This window comes from Oncorhynchus keta, chromosome 32, assembly GCF_023373465.1.
Source record: "Oncorhynchus keta strain PuntledgeMale-10-30-2019 chromosome 32, Oket_V2, whole genome shotgun sequence".
NCBI lineage: Eukaryota > Metazoa > Chordata > Actinopteri > Salmoniformes > Salmonidae > Oncorhynchus > Oncorhynchus keta.
The window spans coordinates 19,714,315-19,722,803 of record NC_068452.1 but is presented as its reverse complement, the minus strand read 5'-3'; the positions used below and the strand labels follow the sequence as shown (position 1 = coordinate 19,722,803).

Genomic DNA, 8,489 nt, shown 5'->3' with positions numbered 1-8,489 from the left:
ACATCACTATAATGACTCATTAGGCTGAACATTACGCTGGTCCTTTAAGCATGGCTCAAGCTTTGTCTGGTCTGTGTGCTGGTTCATATGCTCTGGACTAGTACATATCTACTGTGTCTTTACAGCTCTGGGTAGCAATTGCCCAGATCTATGATCAGTTTACCCTCCCCAAATCCTAACCATTAGGGGGAAATGCTAAACTGACCCAATATCAATGTTTAGGGGCAACTTTATCCAACTTTCTTTGTCTTTACATGCTAAGTGCCTACTAGTTTCCCTCTCTTTTCTGTGCTTCACCAGCCCTGCATGCGCCCTCCGGTGGCCATATGGTGAAATGAAACTCAATGAATTTCCATGTTGAAGGGATTATTCAAACAAAAAAAAGAAGTTTTACCTTTAACTAGGCAAATCAGTTAGTAACAAATTCTTATTTACAATGACGGCCCACCCCGGCCAAACCTGGACGACGCTGGGCCAACCTATGGGACTCCCAATCACAGCCGGATGTGATGCAGCCTGGATGGATGATATATTTAGGGGAATTCTCCCTACTGTGCTGTAACTGAACAGATGGCCTTCCTTTTTATTCATCTCCACGCCAACACAAGGCAGATGTTTATTTATGTGGATTTATTTACTTGAATTCTATTTTGCCCGTTTGTGTTAAATCCAAGATCATTTCTAATCTGTCCCAGTGGGGCTGGTTCATAGTTTCAGTGTTGATCACAGCTATTGGGTGGCTCGGGTAAAGTTCATCACAAATGAATAAACTGTTGTTACTGAACTGAATGTTAAATATTGCCTGGTTTAACATACAGAGGGGTCTAGGACTACGCTGTTTTATGGCCCCTTGTTTCATTCGTATAACTTTTATTAGTATAATTCGCTAGCAGGACAAGCATACAAGACATGGTAAGGGATGTCTGTGTTTGGAAGGGAGGAGATATCTCCATGCGATAAGACCCCCTACACCAATCTCCCTCATGCCCCCCTTCTCCCTTCTCCCTTCCCCAAACCCAAGGAGTGAGTCCCTCTTCTAAGCCCCGGTCTAGACAAGCTGTCCCCCTCTGTTATTAGGAAAGGGGACACTGGGGAAATGCCAGGATTAGGATATGATGACCCTCTGACAGAGATACAGTATTTTAACACATATGTTCAATTGTTTGTACAGTATAATCCTTCTTCTGCTGTCAAGATGTCTTTAATCCTTGACATTCTAATCAAAAAATATATATATATCTGGTCCATTATTAGTGAATAGCAGGAAATGGGGTCAGTGGAAGGTCTTTTATGATTAGGGACGTGAACAGACTATATTTGTACTACGGTCAAATCATGACTGTGATATTTCATTTTAGATCCACAGCTACCTAACGGATGCCATTACTCAGCCTGGCGCACAGAAATAGAATCTGACGACCAGAGTGAATAAAACAGGCAGAAGTGACAGAAATGGTTTACCGTATATGGGTCACTCATCTCTGGGTCCTTAGCAGTGCTATTTCTATAACCTACCTTTTACTCATGACTCCTACGTGTATATGCACTTGCATATAGGTCTGAGGGTCAGCAGCGTGAGTAGGTTTTCCATTGTCTCTAGCTCCAGGAAGTAACATCAGAGACAGGAAGCAGAGCGGTGAAGGTAAAGGGGGCAGCAGACATATGTGCCTGTGAAGTGACCGGCAGAGGAAGGAAACAGGGGACCTACTGGAACTGTGAGCCCCTGTTCACCCCCTGTCTGTCTCCCAGATTGAGGGTAGAGTTCTGGGAAGAGGAGGGGTGGAGGGTGCAGCACAGCAGGTATGTCTTCTTGCTGAGGAATGTGTACCACTGCCAAGCAGTTATAGCAACAGTTGAATTACCTGGATGTGATGCACATGTTCCGGCTCAGTATGTCGGGGGGTCTCATATTTTCCTTATTAATCACACATGTAAGAGGTAGGAGCCACACTGGAAACAAAGTAGATATGACTGTGAATTGATTACCGATTGTGACACTTGACACCCCTCTAATCAGCAGCCAGTGTGTAAAGGCCATGCATTTATGTATCTCAGGTAATGGGGAATTGATATGTATGTGCATTTATACAACCTCTGTGTGTGTGTGTGTGTGTGTGTGTGTGTGTGTGTGTGTGTGTGTGTGTGTGTGTGTGTGTGTGTGTGTGTGTGTGTGTGTGTGTGTGTGTGTGTGTGTGTGTGTGTGTGTGTGTGTGTGTGTGTGTGTGTACACATTCTCTGGACTAATGCCAATGTGACGTACCTTGACAGGGGTGTGCCGGTCCACCACGCCCAGTGCAGGGTACACAAGCTGGTGACACTGCTGGAGGCCCTGAACCATGATCCAGTGAGTCACTCTCTCTAGAGTCACACCGCAGCCGGCCAAACGCCCCCCACAGCCTCAAACTTGACCTTAGCCTCAGCCCCAGACACAGTCTCAGCCTCAGACACAGTCTCAGCCCCAGACACAGTCTCAGCCTCAGCCCCAGACACAGTCTCAGCCTCAGCCCCAGACACAGTCTCAGCCTCAGCCTCAGCCCCAGACACAGTCTCAACCTCAGCCTCAGCCTCAGCCCCAGACACAGTCTCAGCCTCAGCCCCAGACACAGTCTCAGCCTCAGCCCCAGACACAGTCTCAGCCTCAGCCCCAGACACAGTCTCAGCCTCAGCCCCAGACACAGTCTCAGCCTCAGCCCCAGACACAGTCTCAGCCTCAGCCCCAGACACAGTCTCAGCCTCAGCCCCAGACACAGTCTCAGCCCCAGTTCAGAGTCTAATCTGTCTTTACAGACATCCAGTTATTATGTATGTCTGACAGGGAGTTTCTCATCCATTCTCTATCTGGCTGAACAAGCCTGGAGAAGAGTGGAGAGGAAGGAGTGAGATGGGCAGCTGTAGAAAAGAGAGGGATTGTAACGATATGGAGTAAGAAGAGAGGGAGCAAGGCGGCAGGGGGAGGTTAGAGGAAGGGTGGAAGAGAGGAGAATGAAGACAGACAGCTAGAGGAAAAGGGAATGGCAGGGGTGAGGAAAGGGGTTGGGCAGTAGACCAGGGAAAATGGCAAGGGGGTGAGGAAAGAGGTTGGATAGTAGACAAGGGATAAGGGCAATGGGATGAGGATGGTTGGGGGATGGGTGGAAGGGCACAGAAGTTTGAGGAAATTGTCCAGTAGAAGTGACCTAGCAGGGGTTGGGGGAATGGGAGAGGGCGGCTGGGAGGAATTTTAGCAGAGGAGTGGAGAGAACCCTGTGCCTCCTGCAATAACATACCAGCCTAAATACTTTAACCAATGGCACTAACACAATACCATCATAGTGGTTTCACCAGAAAAGGACACCACCATGTGATATATTTGTGTATTTTATTACCTGGTTTATTAATAACAGTATCCACATGAATTTTATGAAGTCCAGACAAGGTTATGTAACAAAACTACACCATGCCTGCCTGTATGTGTCTGTGCCAGTCTTGACTGCAGGTTATATTTTTTTTGTCATGAATCTGGTTATGGAGGGAGCTCTGCAGAGTGCTCACTCGCTGGTTCAAACCATAAATTAAAATCAAAAAGCTATTTTATTTTTCATTCATTTTTACAATATACAGAATTTTGATTTTGCAGCTGGCCTAACTAGCAGAAATCAAGGGTTGGAACCGAAATTATTTTATCATCTTTTAATTCTGAACAGAACCATATATTTTCTGGTTCCGTTCCGACCAGAAAAATACAGTTCTGAACCGTTTGGAACCCCAAAAAGTACCGGTTTGTATCGTTCTTTTGTTCCTTTTTAAACTTGCTGTGGAGTGGGTAAACAATCTGATCTGTATAGGAAGGTCGTTAATTAAGAGCAATTGTATTTTGCCGTAAACGGCATGTTTTAATCATAATGAAAGACCAACACACACACACACTGCTGCCAGTCACATTGTAGGGCGTGAGATTTAACAGAAATGTTGCGGTTGAGGGGAGAGCGAGAGAGGATGGAGGAAGCTTGCGATGAGGCGCTGGGCATCTTGTTATGACATGCATTATCTGAATTAGGATAACAGAATTATACCTAGGAGGAGCAGATTCTATGGAGAAACTTTGAATGTCTGAATTTCCCTAATTGGTTTAACGTTGGACCAGAGCAAACGTTAGCTAGCTAACAAGCTTGTGTGTGCAGAGCAGCACTATCATTACAAACACGTATTTTTGTAGTTAATACATCCAATGTGAAACCTGATAACTATAGTATCCTTAACTAGCATTGAAAAAGTTAATCCATTCTATTAAACATCTCCCTAATTTCTGAATCATGTTTGTAACATAATCAGTACGCTACAGTAACCAAAGGTTCAGAGGGGCGGGGCAGGTAGCCTACACACACACACACACACACACACACACAGGCAGAAACTCGAATACATTTCTGAGTAACAGAGTGAGAGCTTTGCATAGGTGCTTTGTTGCAATTTTTGTGAGACAAAAAAAAAGCCCAGAACTCAAAATAACGCTATTAACCGGTTCCCTTGCTTTTAAAATAAAGGTTCCCGAACCATATTGTAACGGCTGTCTTGGGAAGAAGGTGAGGACCAATGCGCAGCGTGGTATCTGTTCATCTTTTTTAATGTAAACTGAACACTGAATAACAAAACAACAAAGAAAACAACCAAAACAGTTCTGTCTGGTGCAGACACACAAAGACAGAAAACAACCACCCACAAAACACAATAGAAAACAGCCTCCCTAAATATAGTTCTCAATCAGGGACAACAATTGACAGCTGCCTTTGAGTACCATACCAGGCCAAACACAGAAATAGCAAATCATAGAAAAATTAACATAGACAACCCACCCAACTCACGCCCTGACCATACTAAAACAAAAGACAAAACTAAGGAACTTAGGTCAGAACGTGACACATTTTGATCACTTTTGGTTCAGGTTCTTTTACTCAAGTAATAACGTTATTTTCTGGTTTTATTTTCTGTTCCCTGAACCAGTTCAAACCCTCGGCAGAAATTCCTCAGGTTTGCCTCCAGGACAAGACTCATCCCAATGAACGTCAACCTGTGTTCTGACTGGTCAGCTGTCTCCCCCTCTCCATGCCAGTTGTCCAGGCAAACAAAGAGAGGACCCCCGCCCCATGCCCCTACTCCTCCATACTGCGAGTGGGGAATTTATGGCTCACAGTGGAATCTGGACATGGAGGGGTCACCACACTGCACCTCTTCCCACAGCCCCACAGCCTTACCCCCTTCAACGGAGTGCCCCAGGATCCTCTGTGTCAACAGGCAGCACAGCCACGACATACCTGGATGTCAAACTTACTGCATTCTATGGGACATGGCATTCCGTCATACACACAGGTGTCTATGTTACGAAGATGACACTATGATCACACAGGAGGATCTCTCAAACAGTGTTGTGTCTGTCTCTCTCTATCTCAAACACACACACTATCTCTTCATTTATTTAGCCAGGATACTCCACGCGGTAACATTTGCCCCCCACACACACACACACACACACACACACACACACACACACACACACATACTTGAACTAATCCACATTTTGTCAGAGACCCATCTCTCCAGCTCTCCTCTTAAAAGAGCACATTTTGTGCTGTGGGACCAAGACCGCTATTAATGGTCTTCAATTATTACACTTGAGATGGGGGTCAGAGTGAAGGTCACTGTTTATGTTCGATGAACAGAGAGGGCGAGAGAAAGAGGGAGAGACGACTTGGCTGGACTCGAACATGGTGTCCATTCAGCTCTTAGCAGGGCTACAGATGCAGTCCAAGCAGCAGCGGTAAATGTAGTTGTGTCCGATGGAGGGCCGAGTGAGAGAAAGAGAAAGTGAGAGAGGGCTACTGTGCTGTGACAGGCCTGACAGAGTAGCAGTGTGTGCTAATGCGCCACTCCATACTGAGGAGGCCCACTGTGAATGATGTTGAAAGGGTATGACAACAAAGCTTAGAACCAACAAAAGTGTGTGCGTTTGGTTTGTGTGTGTGTGTGTGTGTGTGTGTCATGCATCTACTCACACAGAAAGGAGGGCTTCAATCTCAGGACTAGAGGGAACTGGAGGGAAAGAGGGCGAGAGAACAGCGATGGGACAGGCCGTGAGACGAGCAGTGTGACTCCAGATATCCGGCTAATTGGAGTGACCGGAATCGATTGTAACACACAGTGAGTGCAGAGGCATGGGACTGTGGACTGTGATATCTAGTATGGCAGTTTTTCTTTTTCTTTCCTAATTTTTTTATCAAATTTGGCACAGTTGGCATCTCGTTAATGCGTTGGTTGGTTGGTTCAGGGTAGGACCGCGAGCTGACCCTGTGAGCGGGCAGCAGCAGCGTTGGGGCCCATCCAGGGGGGTTTGAGATGGGGCGCAGTGGAGCGAGTAAACGTGATGAACGTTGATTGTTTGTGGGTTACCCTCCAAAGTGCTCCCTCTGCTGTGCATTGTTATGTAATGACCGCCGGGGAGGGGGGCTGATGGTCTTTTGGTGCTCTCCCCCCTATACACCCCCCTCGAGGAGAGAGATAGGGGTGTCAGCACCCATCAGGGTCAAACTCTGTCTCACTCAGTCAGCCAGGGGGACCCTCTCTGGACCGTGGGCTGTGTACCAATGACTAAGGCTGTCCAACAGACCCAGAGAAAGACGAGAGGGAGGGAGGGGGCGAGTGTTTTTTACTCCAGACAGATACACATACTGAACAGCGCTCAGACTTACAATAGTATAGTAAATACACTACTCACACACAATGGTAAATAAGCTAATCCAGTCAACAGAGTAACAATGTAGTAGTATGCAAAATCTAAGTCTGCCCACTCAAACACCTGACAGACAGACTTCCTCACAGACGGCTTCCCAGTGGCTCTTTGGCTGGGCTCCTCGAGTCTCCCCCTCGTCGATAATAGAGGGGCCATTTTGCCGGGCTGACAGGCCAGTTGACTTCTGCTGCAGAAAACCCGAACGGTGGAATGCTGTGGCACTGTATCGCCCCACCCAGAGCAGATACAAGTGATTTACTCCTCTGTCTGGTTGAACTGAAAACACACGTAGCCTACTGTAGGGTCAGGCTGAGTCAGAGATTGGGGCTGCATCCTTAATCGCACCCTATTCCTTATAGGCCGCGGTCAAAAGTAGTGCACCACATAGGACATAGGGTGCCATTTTGAGTGCGAGAGAGAGAGCCTACAGACTATAGACAGTGCTCAATGGTCACAGGGGACACGGAACAGTTCAGCTCACCAGCGGCCATGGCCCTCACGCTCTCTGACTCCCACCACGGGACCTTAGTCCCGCCTCCCCCTCCTTCCTCATATCCCCTCACTCAGGGACCACGTGACCCCTTCCAGACAGCCCACCCTGCTCTGCTCTCCCACCTTATGAGCACAATCACCTAGATAAAGACCCCGGTCTCTCCCTCTCCCATGGAGGACTCCGACTGACCAGCTATAGGCTGACCCTCTGGCAGCGGTATGGAGCAATGGGTGTCGAACAATGTGCTCACTGGCAGGGCCTCGCCGAAGCCTCGCAGACTCTCATAGATCTCTTTGGAAGTGAGCTGAGGTGGAAGTAGTTGAAGGTCGTGGTTGAATTGAAGATGTGTGTTCAGGTGCCGAGCTGCCCTTGACACGGCTGGTGTATCAACACAAGGTGGGCGTTGGGGGTGGGGGGGTGGGGGGGGTCTGCAGCCATGTGGAGAAAGGGAGGAGGAGAGGAAGGCAGGGAGGGCAGCTGTGTGTGGCTCTGTGCGTGGGAAGTATCTTTCTCCCTGTGACTCGACTCCGTATCCCCCGGCAGGCAGGCGGCTTTGAAGTGGCTCTCCCTAGCCTGCTCCCTGCACCCGTCTCCCACTGCACACTCCAGTGTAATGGCAGCCACATGGGTCCCCAGCCACGCCTCAACCCCACTATATGTCTCCTTACACCAACAAACTCACTGCACCCTTTCCCTCTCTCCTCTGCATCCTCCTCCCTTCCCCCCCTCTCCCCTCATTCTCTGCTTAAGTTATTCTCTCTCTCTCTCTCTCTCTCTCTCTCTCTCTCTCTCTCTCTCTCTCTCTCTCTCTCTCTCTCTCTTTTTCTATCCTTTCTGTTCTTTACTCCTCTTTATACCAGTCCAGAACACATGTAATAACATTGTTTTGCAGTAATATATATTTAGTTACAAAAAAACATACTAATCGGTCTATCCTGCAACCTAATGGGCTATAAATACCACTTTAGTCACACTTTCCACAAATTCCCATCCATACAGTATACAATCATCTGGTTTAAGCGTTTACCAGAAACGGTTTTGTTTCTCTCAACCCATGCCTCACTAGGCAACAGCCCCGTGGTTCCACACCTTCATATATACCTTCATTTATCCTCTTATAAGTCTGTCTCTGTATCTGAGTACAAAAGGGCTTTGTTTAAATGGCATTGGGAACGCCGTGGCATGCGCGACCCCCACACGTCGCGGTTTCCGAAGAGACACGAATAGTAGTGT

General features: G+C 47.5%; 1 long non-coding RNA gene across 1 annotated transcript in view; it reads left to right on the top strand.

Moving 5' to 3' along the window:
* The window catches only part of LOC127914481 (uncharacterized), a 19,652-nt gene extending 12,014 nt beyond the window's left edge, over nt 1–7,638 (top strand). Inside the window, exons 2-3 of the long non-coding RNA XR_008088527.1 lie at nt 2,269–2,344; nt 4,981–7,638. This is a non-coding gene — a long non-coding RNA (uncharacterized LOC127914481). The remainder of the gene's footprint in view (nt 1–2,268; nt 2,345–4,980) is intronic.
* The last annotated feature ends 851 nt before the right edge of the window (nt 7,639–8,489 follow it).